The 17,268-nt window shown below is 41.2% G+C and overlaps 1 long non-coding RNA gene across 5 annotated transcripts in view; it reads left to right on the top strand.

Annotated features, from left to right (window-relative positions):
* LOC112440070 (uncharacterized) overlaps positions 1 to 17,268 on the top strand; it is a 106,521-nt gene that overhangs the window by 30,715 nt on the left and 58,538 nt on the right. For 3 of the 5 annotated variants that reach the window (XR_010112262.1, XR_003028264.4, XR_010112264.1), the window contains one exon: positions 1,122 to 17,031. This is a non-coding gene — a long non-coding RNA (uncharacterized LOC112440070). Of the gene's footprint in view, positions 1 to 1,121; positions 17,032 to 17,268 lie in introns of those variants that run through there. The other 2 variants (XR_004671914.3, XR_010112263.1) reach the window with 2 other exon arrangements.

Raw genomic sequence — 17,268 nt, 5'->3', positions numbered from 1 at the left:
TCTAGGCTATAGATGATGCAATACTGCTACATTAGGGTCTTTGATTTCTAGTCAGGCCCTATGCCTAGGATAGCTTACTGCTGGCACACTCTTCAGCCAGTCTCTCAGCTCTGCACAGCACCAGATATGCCAGGATTTTGGCCTTTGATTCAGAGCTCTTTTCTGGAATTTTCTTCATGACCAGAGAATACCTCTGTCTTGCTTTGCTGACAAGAGGTATTAATGTAGAAATGGCTATAGTTATAGTTCATACAGGAAATGTGTTGCAAAAAATTGAGCTAATCTAGAGAAGAGAAAATAAAAGATGGAAAGTCTTAGTTGCATTCAAATCCCTGGTTCCAGTTGTACCTGAGGTGCAGTTACATTATTGTTCCTTTAGTTTGCTAAATAAGATAGTTAGCAAACTAATAAGATATTCATTAATCCCCATGTTGACAAGGTTAAGTTAGATTTCTATAATTTTTCTAGGAATAACATAGTGTTTTTATTTGCCCAGATGTTATAGCTCACCTAAAAAAACCCTATCTATCCAGGGCTTTTGTTGCCTTTTTTTTTTTTTTTTGAGACGGAGTCTCGTTCTGTTGCCCAGGCTGGAGTGCAGTGGCGTGATCTCAGCTCACCACAACCTCAGCCTCCGGGGTTCAAGTGATTCTCCTGCCTCAGCCTCGCTGGTAGCTGGGACTACAGGCATGCACCACCACACCTGGCTAATTTTTGTATTTTTAATAGAAACGGGGTTTCACCGTGTTGGCCAGGCTAGTCTCAAACTCCTGACCTCAGGTGATCTACCCGCCTAAGCCTCCCAAAGTGCTGGGATTACAGGCATGAACCACCATGCCTGGACTATTGCCATTTTCAGTGTTGTGTCCAGTGATGTTTCCTTCACACCAAGAAGTCTTCAGGGGATTCATATATGGATTGTGAAATCCTCTAGTGACATGGAAGTTTCTGTGTCATGCAGATAGAGAAATTGTGATGCCTGGATGCCTGAGGTTTTTTGGATTGAGGTACTATGCATTTGCAAGTAATTGTAAACTGTATAATCCAGGATTAAAAGATAAACTATTGTTGCATTTAGAACTGTGTTTAGAATACAATAATTTGTTGTTGTTTTGTAATAGGACTGAAGCCAATATTAAAGCAAGTCAACCAAAGATTCTCTGGTGTAGACAAGACAGCAAAAGGACAGACTACCTTGTGGAACCTAGCATTGTTCTCCTTCTGCAGCACTAAGTAACATTTGTACTCCGTTAAGATCTTTGCAAACCACACACAAGAATTGCTGGTCATCCTGCCAATAGATGCTGCTCACAGAACCAAATTTCCTGTGCTGAATTGTCACTCATGGGCTTGAGAGTAGGAGACTGGAGACCAAGGTGGCTAGAATCCAGTTGGGCCTGATGTCTCCCTGTTGAAAGGGCTCCTTGTGGAATAAACAGCACATGGCTCCCGTGGTGGATCTGATAGTGGCACAGCACCAAGTGATGCAGGCCTGCCAGGGGCCACAGACACAGAAGATGCTCCCAGGGTCCCCCGTGTACTCCAGACACACTGCAGGCCACCTCTCCCAGCAGGTTGCCAGTCATGGGCCCCATCATCATGACTTCTGTCCAAGGTGTGCTCGGAAATCTCTTCCTTAACTGTGACTTTCTGACAGGTGGAGGATGTGGTCAGGAGTGGGAAAAGGATTCGAGACGGGAAGAGGGAGGGGTTCAGGATGAAGAGAGATAATCTGTGCCACAGATGCTGGCCCTGCAGTTAGCTCCCACCTAGTCCGTGCACACACATTCTAATCCCCTCGCATTCCTCTACATGCTGCAGCCAGAGAGGCCTTTCTCAAAGTGGAAGTCGCATCCTCACTTCTCTGGTTACAGTGCTGGGCCATGGGTAACTTACAAGGCTTAGCAGGAACTGTCTGCGCACTCCCCCTTCCTGCCCACTGCCTTGTTTCCCTCCAGTTGCGAGAGCAAACATTGATTGAGCATTAACTATGTGCCAGACTTGTCCTAAGTCCTTTGCATGTATTCACTCAAACAATCCTCACAACATTCCTCTCACATCTCCCATTTCACAGTGAGGGTTCTAAAGCACGTAGTGGGTGAGGAACTTGTCCGGGGTCACACAACTAAGTGGGGGTGGAGAAACATCAAATCTGAGTGGTCCAGGTGGTGGCCAGAACCCATCAGCACCTCACTACAGCTGCCTCCAGTTTCTCGCTCTAGGAAGTACTCTTCCCTGTCAACTCCTGTTGTCCTCTGGGCTCAGTTGACATGTCATCTCCTTGAGGAGGACATCCTGAGATGCTCCCCGACTAGGGTGGGCACCCACTTCCACACTCCAAATGCCTATTTGACCTGTGTATCGCTGCATCCCCACTGCCTGGCAGATAGCAGGCCCCTAATAAATATGATTTGAGCAAATAAATATAGTTCTTCAAAAAATAGGGAGGACTTCTTGTTTCAGGTAATGGTAGGCTAGGACATTTGGACCAACCCTCCTGCAGAAAATAGCCATTTATTTTGATGCAATATATCTGGCTATGACTAGAGATTTCAAATATTTGGAGGGCTATTATGTGAAGAATTAAACTTACTCTTTGTGACATAGAGGTCAGAAATTGGTCATTTCCATAGAGTATGAGAGACACAGAATTGTGCTCATCATAAGTATCTTTTTTAAAAATTAGACTTAATGAAATGGGCTGCCTTGGTAGGTGGTGAGTTCTCTGTCACGAAAGAGATTCAGCCACTTGCTCTGAGAAAGCATGGAGAATATCAACATTGTAAGGGTCGACCACCTCATCTCTGAGGCCCCCTCCTCACTTAGGTTGCCATTGCAGGTGGAACACTGGGCTGAGTGTCAAAGAACCTGGGTTCCACAAGCTGTGCAACCATGGCTGGTTGTTTTGGATCTCATTCCTAATATCTGTTAGTTAAGCTGACCCGTCGATACTGACCCACTTCACAGAGTTATGAAGGGATTAAATTAGGTATTACATATAAATCTTTGTTTTGTTTCCTTTTTGTTGTTCTTTTTTGTTTTGCTTTTTTCTTTGCATTATGGAAATCCCAAGTCAACTTTTTCCATTCTTTTATTTTTTTAAAAATTGACATCATCATTATAACAACAAAATAATTTTTAAAATGGAAAAAAAAAAAAAAACTCACCTGCAACCCCACAATCTAATACAGTAATCATACTTTTTTCCCTTTATTCTCCTTTATTGTGACCAAGGATGACTTTGGGCATTGCTGTGAGGAACTATTTCGTTTAACACCCTACTACCTGAACATGATGCGTACTCAGCCTTTCACCACCCCCCAAGTAGCTACACATGATATGATAATAGTATTGGTGGTGGTTTTAGAGAGTTGGAGAGAAAACTGAAGTTGGATTTGGGTAAAAGAAAAAAGAGTGGGAATTATTTTTTCTCCATTCTAAAGCCCATAGAGCAATGTTAATTGTTCCCACCCCTCTGCTATTCTGTTTCCTCAGGTACTGTGTGCAGAAATGTGATTGAGATTCAAGTCAGGGCCTCTCTGCCCTTTTCCCTCCAGAAACAAAACCAAGATAATTTATCCTGAACACGGTGAAAAAAGGAAGGGAGGGAGGAGAAAAAGTCCGGGTCTCACCTGGGATTCTCTGTCTCCTGCAACATGAAGGATTTAGCCTGGGAGGAGGTGGTGAGAACTCTGGGAGAGAAAAAAGAAGGAAAGAATAGTTTTACCCATGCTGAAGTTAATTTAAACCTTCACCTAGAGAAGCAAAAAAAACCCCCACACTTTTCCATTTTGTGCCTCCCTTCCTAGAGTTTTAGCCAAAGGTTTAGCTAAGTAATTGGTTTTACCAGGGCACTCACTCTTCCTATCCCGAGTCTGTTTGACTCCCTCCCCATCATCCTCCTCACCTCTTTTCAGGCAGGGTGGGGATAGCAGCAGGAGGAGATTTTGGGAGCCTGGCAACTCCTGCAAGGACCGCAGGACAGCCCCTCTGTGGGGATGCGTGGTGCCCCATCTGCCGCCCTTCTGAAGAATGCACTGCCTTCACTTTTTACTGTGTTAGAGTCCATCCAGACTGTTCTATCCAAAAAAGAGTTTCTTTTTCCCCCACAGGCAATCAGGAAATGATTCCTTTCCCAACTGCTTCTGTCTAGTGCCTGGGAATCTTGAGTCAATCCCTCAGTAAGTCAGTGACTATAGAAATCCCTCTCTGAGCCTCCCAGTTCATGTTGCTTAGGGAACCTGATATTTTCATGAAACCTGCCTACACATGGGCAGCCCAACAGCAGAACAAATGGTGGCGACCAAAGTGAACAAAGAAGTATAGTTGTGCCAGCTTCGTAGTTGCCCATGTGGACAAGTCAGCAGGATCAGGACACGAGGAAGAGTAAATGTGAGACAGTCAATGTGACTTCTGCGATAAACAGATTTTTAAACCCCGAAATTTTGCAAAATTTTGGTGAAACCTGAACTTTCTTCGTTGCATATACTGGCACTATCTGTACCATCATACAACTGTCTCACATTAAAGCTATTTTTCTTGGGCACTGATGAGCAAGGTTGGTATGTTTGAGTTCCTCAGATCAACAAAAACCCATTTTCCTATAAGTCTTACATTTAGTATTTAAGGAACTAAAACTTAAATACATTTTGTGAAATGGTTGGCACTTCACTGATAATGATTTATTGCTTGGATTAATAAATTTTCCAAAAGTTGTCTTATTATGTAGAATATGGTTTGCAACCAGCAGAACCATTAATCTATACTGCAATGATATGCACTATGTATAATTGTTTAAAAGCCTCTACTTAATGATGTAAAATGCTCTATTTAATTACACATTTGGGTAAACTGTATACTAACATCTGGTGGCATTTTTCCACTGTTTGTTGCTTTTTTCAAATACTTTATTGTACAAAGCTGTTCTTAATATTGTTCAAGTTTTTTTCTTTGAATTTTGCTAATGTTTTCCTTGAATTATGAGCACTGACAGAATGTGCTTAGCACTTTTGGCTATTCACACAGCTTTTGAGCATGATTTGCATCCAATATTTACATTGCTAGCAATAATAAGCCATCTGTGAGTTTTGTCAAAAGTTATTGGGGATTTTTTAAATTTTAGAAGTGCAAATTATTGTTTCTTTGAACTAACTCTTATGCAGTTGCAAAGGCATTTCCAGTTGTTATAGTTTATGTATAATATCAGGTGTTCCAGATTATGATTCATCATTAATATCATTGCTTCCTTGTTCCCTGAGGTCCAGAAGATTCATGTTTACAATATTTAGAAACAATGTTAAAAAGGTATCCAAAGTTTGTCACTTTATTATTAGTTTGTTCTTAATATTCTGTTTAAGTTTTTGAATTCATAGATATCAAAACACTGCACAATTATGATTTCCACAGGAATAACAACACACCAACAATAAGAACCAAAAACAGCAAATAGGCTGCCTACAAGTTTTGACAATATTAGGATAATGATAATGACAGTTTTTCTAAATCTCACAGTAAAGAATGCAGCAACCCAGCAACACTGCTACCTGTGGCCTGGGTCTCCAGCCTGCCAGTCTAACCTGAAAATTATGTACTTGCCAGCCCCCACAGTCACGTGAGTGAACTGGCCCAGGCTGGTCACCAGGGTCAGTTTCTCTGTGTGTCATTAATTCATTCAATCTTCAGCAGTCTCTTTGGAGCTGAGATGTACCTACCATCTGCCTTTTGGGTGCTCAGGGTGGAGAACCAGAAAAGTATAACCTAGTGTGTATCCTCAAAGAGCTAACAATATGGGGTGGTACCTATAGGTCTGGAAACACTTTACTGACTCTGTGAGGCATACCAGGAGACGTCAGAGAACAGTCCCTCCTCAAATGCCAAATGAGATGCAGAAGAAATAGTTTGCTCAAGTTCATGGGCCAGATATCCCAGTGGTCAGGGAGTTTCATGAATGAGATGGAACTTTGCATGGAACCCGAGGGATGTGTATGATTTGAGTAGATGAAGCAAATGAGACTTTCCAAGCAGCTAGAAGTTAGGGAGCAGCAAGATGTGTGGTGGGATTGAGCACAGTCGGTTCAGAGGATAGACTGCAGTTTAATAATTTGTAGTAAATATTTCCCAACTGTTTGGCACTATTGGAGCAAGTTCTTGAATGCCAAATGAAGGCATAAATCAGTAGGAGGCATAATAAAAGCTGAGCAGTGCTTGGCTTTTTACGAGCTGATCCTGATAGGAGCAGCTATTCAACAAAGTTGCCAGGTCATTGTTACATAGTCCCTGCCTTCTAGGGGCTCACTGCCTACTGGGAGAGACAGTCTGAAAGTTGGTGCAGCATGTAACTGTTGGATGAGGAGTTTGAGCCTGTGGACTGTGGGACCCCCGAGGAGGGTGTGACTACTCTAGGCAGAACAATCCCACAGTTTATTTATATTTAACCTTGAAATTCATTAGAGGATTTTTCAGCAGAGGTTTGGTACTTGTTAATGTTAAGGTTTGCATTCTCTAGAACCTCAAGGAAAGCTGTACCGTGCATAATGTACCCTCTTAGTTAATGTTGTGTACTGTGATCCTGTTTCAGGGACTTGCACTTAGGAATCTGTTACAGTGAGCACAGAAGCAGACCTGTGGGCTCATAGTCTTCACCCCCCACCCATATATACAAGATGAACAGAGTGGAGGTTAAACAACTTGACTAAACACAGTTCATGGTAAAGCCCAAGACTGTACCTGCCCGTCCACTGCCTTTTCCATGTATCCTGGAACTGAGCATAGACCTCTTCCCAGGCAGAGCTGACAGCAAGTAAAGGAGATCATAATCAGGGGACCAAACAACTTTGTCTAAAGTGTGAATGTCACCTAAGGAGAAGCTGTGAGATCAGAAGGGTGGGGCAGAGGAGCAGACACCATGAGGGAGAGTCCTTGGGGGTACATCTGCCAGACTGACACTGTCTGGCCTGGGCAGTGGAGGGGCTAGCAGGAACCACAGGTACTGGTGGTGTGGCTACTACCGTTACAACTGCCTGTGCTTGGACATGGACCCTCTGCAATATGCGGCAGTCTCATTCATTGCCCCCTACATTCTACACCAAGTAGAAATGGAAGGCAATTGGATACTTCACAGACAAGATCTAAGTGGAGAAGGAATGCGTCCTGTGGCTGCAGAGATCCTTGGAGCTTGGAGGGGAGAGCTTGAGCCCCACTGGTGATGACTTCCCACAGCTCGCCAACTCAGCCCTCCCTAAGTCCCCATCAGGGGCCAATTCTCTCTCCGGGGTTGGGGGGACTCCCCCATAGCTCATCCATCATAGGGATGTTGGTATCTACTGTGGGTTGGGTAGGGCCGATGTGCTGAGGATGGCTCCCCCACAAGCAAGAGATGTGGATTTGGGGAGCTTCCCATCTTGTGTTGAAGGAACATAACTCAGAATAATAAGAGCCAACTATAACAAACCCACAGCCAACATCATACTGAATGGGCAAAAGCTGCAGGCATTCCCCTTGAAAAGTGGCACAGGATAAGGAAGCCCTTTCTCACGACTCCTATTCAATATAGTGTTGAAAGTCCTGATCACAGCAGTCAGGCAACAGAAATAATAAAGGGCATCCAAATAGGAAGAGAGGAAGTCAAACTATCCTTGTTTGCAGACAGTATGATTCTATATCTAGAAAACCCCATAGCCTCAGCCCAAAAGGTCCTTCATCTGTTAATTTCAGCAAAGTTTCAGGAGACAAAATCAATGTACAAAAATCACTAACATTCCTATACACAGTCGCCAAGCCAAGAGCCAAATCAGGAGCACAATCCCATTCATAATTGCCACAAAAAAGAATAAAATACCTAGGAATGCAGCTAACCAAGGAAGTAAAGGATCTCTACAATGAGAATCACAAACGCTGCTCAAAGAAATCAGGGATGACACAAACAAATGGAAAAACTTTCCATGCTCATGGCTAGGAAGAATCAATATCATTAAAGTGGCCATACTACCCAATGCAATTTATAGATTCAATGCTATTCCTATCAAACTATCAATTACATTTTTCACAGAACTAGAAAAAACTTAAAATTCATATGGAACCAAAAAGCCTGAGTAGTCAAGGCAATCCTAAACAAAAAGAACAAAGGTGGAGGCATCACATTACCTAACTTCAAACTACAGGGCTACCATGACCAAAACAGCATGGTACTGGTACAAAAGCAGACACACAGACCAGTGGGACAGAATAGCGAGCCTAAAAATAAGGCCACAAACCTACAGCCATCTGATCTTCAACAAAGTTGACAAAAACAAGCAATGGGGAAAGGTCTCCCTATCCAATAAATGGTGCTGGGATAACTGGCTGGCCATATGCAGAAGATCATAACTGGACCCCTTTTACTATGTACAAAAATTAAGATGGTTTAAAGAGTTAAAACCCAAAATTATAAAAATCCTGAAGATAACTTAGGCAATACCATTCTGGACATAGGAACTGGCAAAGATTTCATGATGAAGACACCAAAAGCAATTGTAACAAAAGCAAAAATGGACAAATCAGATTTAAGAGCTTCTTCACAGCAAAATAAACAGGGCAGACAATCTACCGAATGACAGAAAATTTTTGCAAACTATGCATCTGACAAGGGGCTAATATCTAGCATCTATAAGGAATTTAAACACAGTTACAGGAAAAAAAACCCACTCCATTAAAAAATGGGCAAAGGACATGAACAGACACTTTCCAAAAAAGACATACATACAGCCAACTAGCATGTTAAAGAAAACCTCAATTATCACTGATCATTAGAGAAATGCAAAATCAAAACCACGATGAGATATCATCTGCCAGTCAGGATGGCTACAAAAAAGTAAAAAAATAATAGATGTTGGTGAGGTTATGGAGAAAAGGAACACTTATACACTTGTTAGGAGTGTAAATTAGTTCAATCACTGTGGACAGCAGTGTGTCAATTCCTCAGAGAGCTAAAAACAGAACCACCATTTGACCCACCAATCCCATTACTGGGTATTTACCTAAAGGAATATAAATCATTCCACCATAAAGACACATGCAAGTGTATGTTCATTGCAGCACTATTAACAGTAACAAAGCCGGGCACAGTGGCTCACCTCACAACTGTAATCCCAGCACTTTGGGAGGCTGAGGTAGGTGGATCACCTGAGGTCGGCAGTTTGAGACCAGCCTGACCAACATGGAGAAACCCCATCTCTACTAAAAATACAAAATTAGCCAGGTGTGGTGGCTCATGCCTGTAATCCCAGCTACTTGGGAGGCCAAGGCAGGAGAATTGCTTGAACCCAGGAGGCAGAGGTTGCGGTGAGCTGAGATCACACCATTGCACTCCAGCCTGGTGAAGGAGCAAGACTCCATCTCAAAAAAAAAAAAAAAAAAAAAAAAGGGAAAAATACACATTCAGAGGAGACAAAAAATAAAAAACGATGCATGCCTACAGGATCTAGAAAATAACTTCTTAAGGGCAAATCTAGGAGTTATTGGCCTTAAAGAAGAGATAAAGAGATAGGAATAGAAAGTTTGTTGAAAGGGATAATAACATAGAACTTCCTAAACCTACAGAAAGATATTTATATCCAAGTACAAGAAGGTTATAGAACACCAGGCCAATTTAACCCAAAGATTACCTCAAGGCATTTAATAATCAAACTCCCACAGGACAAGGGTAAAGAAAGGATCCTAAAAGCAGCAAGAGAAAAGAAACAGATAACATACAATGGAGCTCCAATACATCTGGCAGTATATTTTTCAGTGGAAACCTTACAAGCCAGGAGAGAGTGACATGACATATGTTAAAGTGCTGAAGGGAAAAAACCTTTTACCCTAGAATAGTATATCCAGCAAAAATATACTTCAAACATGAAGAATAAACAAAGACTTCCCCAGACAAACAAAAGCTGAGGGATTTCATCAACACTAGACTGGTCCCATAAGAAATGCTTAAGGGAGTACTTTGGTCAGAAAGAAACAGACATTAATGAGCAACAAGGAATCATCTAAAGGTACAAAACTCACTGTTAAGAGTAAGTACACAGAAAAACCCAAAGTATGATAACATCGTAACTGTGGTGTGTAAGTAGAAAGAATAAATGATAAATCAATCAAAAATAGTAACTACAACTTTTCAAGACAGAAAAATAAGATAAAATTAGAAACAACAAAAAGTTAAAAAGTGGGGGGATGAAGTTAAGATGTATAGTTTTTATTAGTTTTTTGTTTGTTAATGCAAACAGTGTTACCAGGTTAAAATAATGGGTTACAAAATAGTATTTGTAATCCTTATGGTAACCTCAAACCTAAAAATATACACTGGATACATAAAAAATAAAAAGCAAAAACCTAAATCATATCACCAGAGAAAACTACCTTCCCTAAAGGAAGACAGGAAGAAAAGAAAGAAGAAGACCACAAAACAACCAGAAAACAAATAAATAACAAGGCAGGAGTAAGTCTTTACTTATCAATAATACATTGAATGGAAATGGACTAAACTCTCCAATCAAAAGACATAGACTGGCTGAATGAATGGAGAAAACAAGACCCATTGATCTGTTGCCTACAAGAAACACACAAACTATAAAGACACACATAGACTGAAAGTAAAGAGTTGGAAAGAGTTATTCCATGCCAATGGAAACCAGAAAAAAGAGAAGGAGTATTGATTTTGATACAAAAACTATAAGAGACCAATAAAGTCACTATACAATGATAAAGGGGTTAATATGGTTTCCATTTGTGCCCCACCCAAATTTCGTGTTCTATTGTAATCCTCAATGTTGGAGGTGGGGCCTGGTGGGATGTGATTGGATCATGGGGGTGGATCTTTCATGACTAATTCAGCACCATCTTCTTAGTGCTGTTCTCATGATAGTGAGTTCTTCCGAAATCTGGTTGCTTAAAAGTGTGTAGCACCTCTCCACACCACCCGCTTGCCTTGGTCTACTCCTGCTATGTAGATGCTTGCTCCCACTTTGCATTATTCCATGAGTAAAAGCTCCTCAGGCCTTCCCAGAATCAGATGCCGCTATGCTTCCTGAACAGCCTGTGGAACTATGAGCCAATTCAACCTCTTTTCTTCATAAATTAACAAGTCTTGGGTATTTCTTTATAGCAGTGTGAGAACAGAATAATACAGAAAATTGGTAAAGAGGAGAGAGGCATTGCTAGAAAGATACCTGAGAATGTGGAAACAGCAGTGGAACTGGGAAATAGACAGAGGTTGGAAGAGTGTGGAGGGCTCCGAAGATAGGAAGATGAGGGGAAGTTTGGAATTTCTTAGAGATTTGTTAAATTGTTTTGACCAAAATACTGATAGTGATATGGACAATGAAGTCCAGGCTGAGGAGGTCTCAGATGGAGATGAGGGACTTATTGGGACCTGGAGTGAAGGTCACTTTTGTTAGGACATTGTGGTTGGAGACATTGTGCCCCTGCCCTAGGAATCTGTGGAACTTTGAACTTGAGAGCGAAGATTTAGGGTATCTGGCAGAAGAAATTTCTAAGCAGCAAAGCATTCAAGATGTGACCTGGCTGCTTCTGGTAGTCTGTGCTCATATTTGTGAGCAAAGACATGACAACAAACTGGAACTTTAAAAAGGAAGCAGAGTGTAAAAGTTTGGAGAATTTGTAGCCTGGCCATGTTGTAGAAAAGAAAAAAAAACCATTTTCTGGAGAGGAATTCAAGCTAGCTGCAGAAAATTGCAAGTAACAAGGAGCAAAATGTTGATAGCCAAGATAGTGGGAAAAACACCTTGAAGGCATTTCAAATACCTTGGGGGCAGCCTCTCCCATCACAGGCCCAAAGGCCTAGGAGGGAAGGATGGTTTCCTGGGCCAGGCTCAGTTCCTGCTGCCCTGCACAACCTCAGGAAACTGCTCTCCAAATCCCAGTTGCTCCAGCTCCAGCTTCAGCTCAAAGGGCCCCAGGTATAGCTCAGGCTGCTGCTCCAAAGGATGCAAGTTGTAAGCCTTAGTGGCTCCCGTGTGGTGTTAAATTAAGCCTGTAGGTGCACAGAGTGCAAGAATTGAGGCTTGGGAGCCTCCAACTAGATTTCAGAGTATGTGTGGGAAAGCCTGGATGTCCAGGCAGAAGCCAGCTGCAGGGACAGAGCCCTCATGGAGAACCTCTACTAGGGTAGTGTGGAGGGGAAATTTGGGGTTGGAGTTCCCACACAGCTTCCCCTCTGGTGTACTGCCTAGTGGAGCTGTGAGAAGACAGCCACTGTCCTCCAGATTCCAGGATGGTAGATCTGCCAATGACAGCTTGCACTGTACAACTGGAAAAGCCACAGGCAGTCAATGCCAGCCCGTGAAAGCAGTGACAGTGGCTTACCCTGCAAAGTCCCAGGGGCTGAGCTGCCCAAGGCCTTGGGAGCCCACCCCTTGCACCAGTGTGCCCTGGATGTGAGATATGGAGTCAAAGGAGACTATTTTGGAGCTTTAAGATTTAATGACTACCTGCTGGGTTTCAGACTTGCATGGGTCCAGTAGCCCCTTTCTTTTGGACAATTTTTCACTTTTGGAATGGGAGTGTTTACCCAATTCCTGTACCCCCACTCTATGTTGGAAGTAACTAACTTTTTTTATTTTGTAAGCTCACAGGTGGGAGAGACTTGCCTTGTCTCAGGCGAGACTCTGGACTTTGGACTTTTGAATTAATGCTGGAATGAGTTAAGACTTTGAGGGACTGTTGGGAAGATATAACTGTATTTTGCAGTATGAGAAGGACATGAGATTTGGGAGACACCAGAGGTGGAATACTGTGATTTGGATCTGCATCCCCACCAAAATCTCATGTTCAATTGTAATCCTAAATTTTGGAGGTTGAGCCTGGTGGAAGAGGATTGGATAATGGGGGTGGTTTCTCATGGTTTAACACCATCCCCCTGGGTGCTTTTCTCATGACAGTGAGTGAGTTATTGTGAGATCTGATTGTTTAAAAGTGTGTGCCACCTCCTCCCACTTTCCTCCTGCTCCAGCCATGTAAGACAGGCTTGCCTCCCCTTCACCTTCTGTCATGATTGTAAGTGTTCTGAGGCCTTCCCAGCCATGCTTCCTGTACAGCCTGCAGAACTGTGAGCCAATTAAACCTCTTTTCTCTATATATTACCCAGTCTCAGGTATTTCTTTATAGCAGTGCAAGAATAGACTAATACAGGGTTCAATTCAGCAAGAGGATATAACAAATATAAATATATATGCACTCAACACTGCAGCACCCAGATATATAAAGCAAATATGATTAGAGCTAAAGAGAGAGAGTGACCCCAGTACAATAATAGCTGGAGACTTCAACACCACATTTTCAGCACTGGACAGATCTTCCAGACAGAAAATAAAAAAGAAACATCAGACTTAATCTGCACTGTAGATCAAATGGATCTAATACATACTTGCAGAACATTTTATCCAATGGCTGCAGAATACACATTCTTTTTTAGCACATGTATCATTCTCAAGGATAGACCATATGTTAGGTCACAAGTCTTAAAACATTAAAAAAGTTGAATACCATCAAGCATCTTCTCTGACCACAGTGGAATACAACTAGAAACTAATAACAAGAGGAATTTTTGAAACTATACAAATACATGAAAATTAAACAATATGCTCCTGAATGACCATTGAGTCAATGAAGAAATTAAGAAGGAAATTGAACAATTTCTTGAAACAAATGATAAAGGAAACACAACATACCAAAACCTATGGGATATGGCAAAAGCAGTACTAAGAGGCAAATTTATAGCTATAAATGCCTACATGAAAAAAGAGGAAAAACTTCAAATAAGTAATTTAACAATGAACCTTAACCAGAAAAGCAAGAGCAAAACAAACACAAAATTAGAAGAAAACAAATAATAAAAATCAGAGCATAAATAAATAAAATTGAAATAAAAATCAATGCAAAAGAACAATGAAACAAAAAGTTGCTTTTTTTTCAAAAGTTAAACAAAACTGACAAGCCTTTAGCAAGACTGAGAAAAAAGAGACAAGATATAAATAAATAAAATCAGAAATGAAAAAGACATTACAACTGACACTGCAGAAATTCAAAGGATCATTAGGGGCTACTATGAGCAACTCTATGCCAATAAATTGGAAAATCTAGAAGAAATTGACAATTCCTAGACACATACAACCTACTGAGACTGAACCAGGAAGAAATCCAAAACCTGAACAGATTAATAACAAGTAACAAAGTTGAAGCCATAATAAAAAGTCTCCCACTAAAGAAAACCAAGGACCCAATGGCTTCACTGTTGAATTCTACCAAACATTTAAAGAAGAACTAATACCAATCCCACTCAAGCTATTGAAAAATAGAGGAGGAGAGAATATTTCCAAAGTCATTCTAGGAGACCAGTATCACCCTGATACCAAAACCAGACAAAGACACATCAAAAAAAGAAAAGTGCTGGCCAGTTTCTCTGATGAATATTGATGCCAGAATCCTCAGCAAAATATTAGCAAACTAAATTCAACAATACATTAAAAAGATCATTCATCAGGGTCGGGTGCAGTGGCTTAAGCCTCTAATCCCAGCACTTTGGGAGGCCGAGGTGGGCAGATCACCTGAGGTCAGGAGTTCAAGACCAGCCTGACCAACATGGTGAAACCTTGTCTCTACTGAAAATACAAAATTAGCCGAGTGTGGTGGTGCATGCCTGTAATCCCAGCTACTCAGGAGACTGAGGCAGGAGAATCGCTTGAACCCAGGAGGTGGAGGTTGCAGTGAGCTGAGATTGTGGCACTGCACTCCAGCCTTGGTGACAGAGTGAGACTCCATTAAAAAAAAAAGTCATTTATCATGACCAAGTGGGATTTATCCCTGGAATGCAAGGATGGTTCAACACATGCAAATCAATCAATGTAATACATCATATCAAAAAGCATGATTAAAACCATATGATTATTTCTATTGATGCTGAAAAAGTATTTTATAAAATCCAACATCCCTTCATGATAAAAACCCTCAAAAAACTGTATAAAAGAAATATACCTCAACGTAATAGCCAGATATGACAGACCCACAGCTAGTATCATACTGAATGGGGAAAAAGTGAAAGACTTTCCTATAAGATCTGGAACACAACAGGGATGTTCACTGTCACCACTGTTATTCAACAAAGTACTGGATGTTCTAGCTAGAGCGATCAGACAAGAGAAGATATAAAGGCCATCCAAACTGGAAAGGGAGAAGTTAAATTACCCTAGTTTGCAGATGATATGAACTTATATTTGGAAAAAACCTAAAGGCTCCACAGGAAAACTATTAGAATCAATAAATTCAGTAAAGTTGCAGGACACAAAATCAACATATAAAAACCAGTAGCATTTCTATATGCCAACAGTGAACAATTTGAAAAATTTTAAATTTAAGAAGGTAATTTCATTTACAATAGCCACACATAAAATTAAATACCTAGGAATTAACCAAAAATGTGCAAGATATCTATGAGGAGAATTATAAAACATTGATGAAAGAAATTGAAGAGGACACACAAAAAAATGGAAAAAATTCCATCTTTATGGATTGGAAGAATCAATATTGTTAAAATGTCCATACTACCCAAAGCAATCTACAGATTCAATGCAATCGCTATCAAAATACCAATAATAGTCTTCAGAGAAATAGAAAAAAAAATCCCAAAATTTATATGAAAACACAGAATGCCCAGAATAGCCAAAATTATCTTAAGCAAAAAGATCAAAACTGGAGGAATCACATTACCTGACTTCAAATTATGCTACAGAGCTATAATCACCAAAACAGCATGGTACTGACATAAAAACAGACACACAGTCCAACAGAACAGAAGAGAGAACCTAGAAACAAATCCACACACTCACAGGAACTCATTTTTGACAGAGTTGCCAAGTACTTATACTGGAGAAAAGAAAAGACAGTCTCTTCAATGAAATGGTGCTGGGAAAACTGGATATCCATATGCAGAAGAATGAAACTAGACCCCTACCTCTCACTGTAGACAAAAGTCAAATCAAGGCTAGGCATGGTGGCTTACACCTGTAATCTCAGCACTTTGGGAGGCTGAGACAGGCGTATCACGAGGTGAAGAGATTGAGACCATCCTGACCAACATGGTGAAACTCACCCCCCCCCAACTAAAAATACAAAAATTAGCTGGGCGTGATGGCATGTGCCTGCAGTCCTAGCTACTCAGGAGGCTGGGGCAGGAGAATCGCTTGAACCCAGGAGGTGGAGGTTGCAGTGAGCTGAGATTGTGCCACTGCACTCCAGCCTGGCGACAGAGCAAGACTCCATCTCAAAAAATAAAAAATAAAAAATCAATTCAAAATGTAATAAAGACTTAAATCTAAGACCTCAAACTATGAAACTACTATAAGAAAACATTGGGGAAAACCTCCAGGACAGTAGTCTGGCCAAAAATTTCTTGAGCAATACCCCACAAGCACAGGCAACCAAAATAAAACTGGACAAATAGTATCACATCAAGTTTAAAAGCTTCTACAAAGCAAAGGATACAATCAATAAAGAGACAACCCACAGAATGGGAGAAAATATTTGCAAACTACCCATCTGACAAAGAAATAATAACCAGAGTATATAAGAAGCTCAAACAACTCTATAGTAAAAAAAAAAAAAAAAATTCTAAAAGTCTAAGTAAAAAATGGGCAAAAGATTTGAATAGACATTTCTCAAAAGAAGACATACAGGCCATGCGTGGTGGCTCATGCCTGTAATCCCAGCACTTTGGGAGGCCCAGGTGGGTGGATCACTTGAGGTCAGGAGTTTGAGACCAGCCTGACCAACATTGTGAAACTCCGTCTCTACTAAAAATACAAAAATAAGCCAGGCATGGTGGCGCACACCTGTAATCCCAGCTACTCAGGAGGCTGAGGCAGGAGAATCGCTTGAACCTGGGAGACAGAGGTTGCAGTAAGCCAAGATCACACCACTGCACTCCAGCCTGGGCAACAAAGTGAGACTCCGTCTCAAAAAAAAAAAAAAAAAAAAAAAAAAAAAAAAGAGGAAGAAGACATACAAAGCCAGGTACAGTGGCTTATGCCTCTAATCCTAGCACTTTAGGAGGCCAAGGCAGAATTGAGCCCAGAAGTTTGAGACCAGACTGAGCAATATGGTCAAACCCCAATTCTGCAAAATACAAAAATAAAAAATAGCTGGGAGTGGTGGTGCACACCTGTAGTCCCAGCTACTTAGGAAGCTGAGATGGGAGGATCACTTGAGCCTGCAGTGAATCATAATTGCACCAAT

This window comes from Pan paniscus, chromosome 5, assembly GCF_029289425.2.
Source record: "Pan paniscus chromosome 5, NHGRI_mPanPan1-v2.0_pri, whole genome shotgun sequence".
NCBI classification, from domain to species: Eukaryota; Metazoa; Chordata; class Mammalia; order Primates; family Hominidae; genus Pan; species Pan paniscus.
This window is presented reverse-complemented; position numbering and strand designations above follow the sequence as displayed.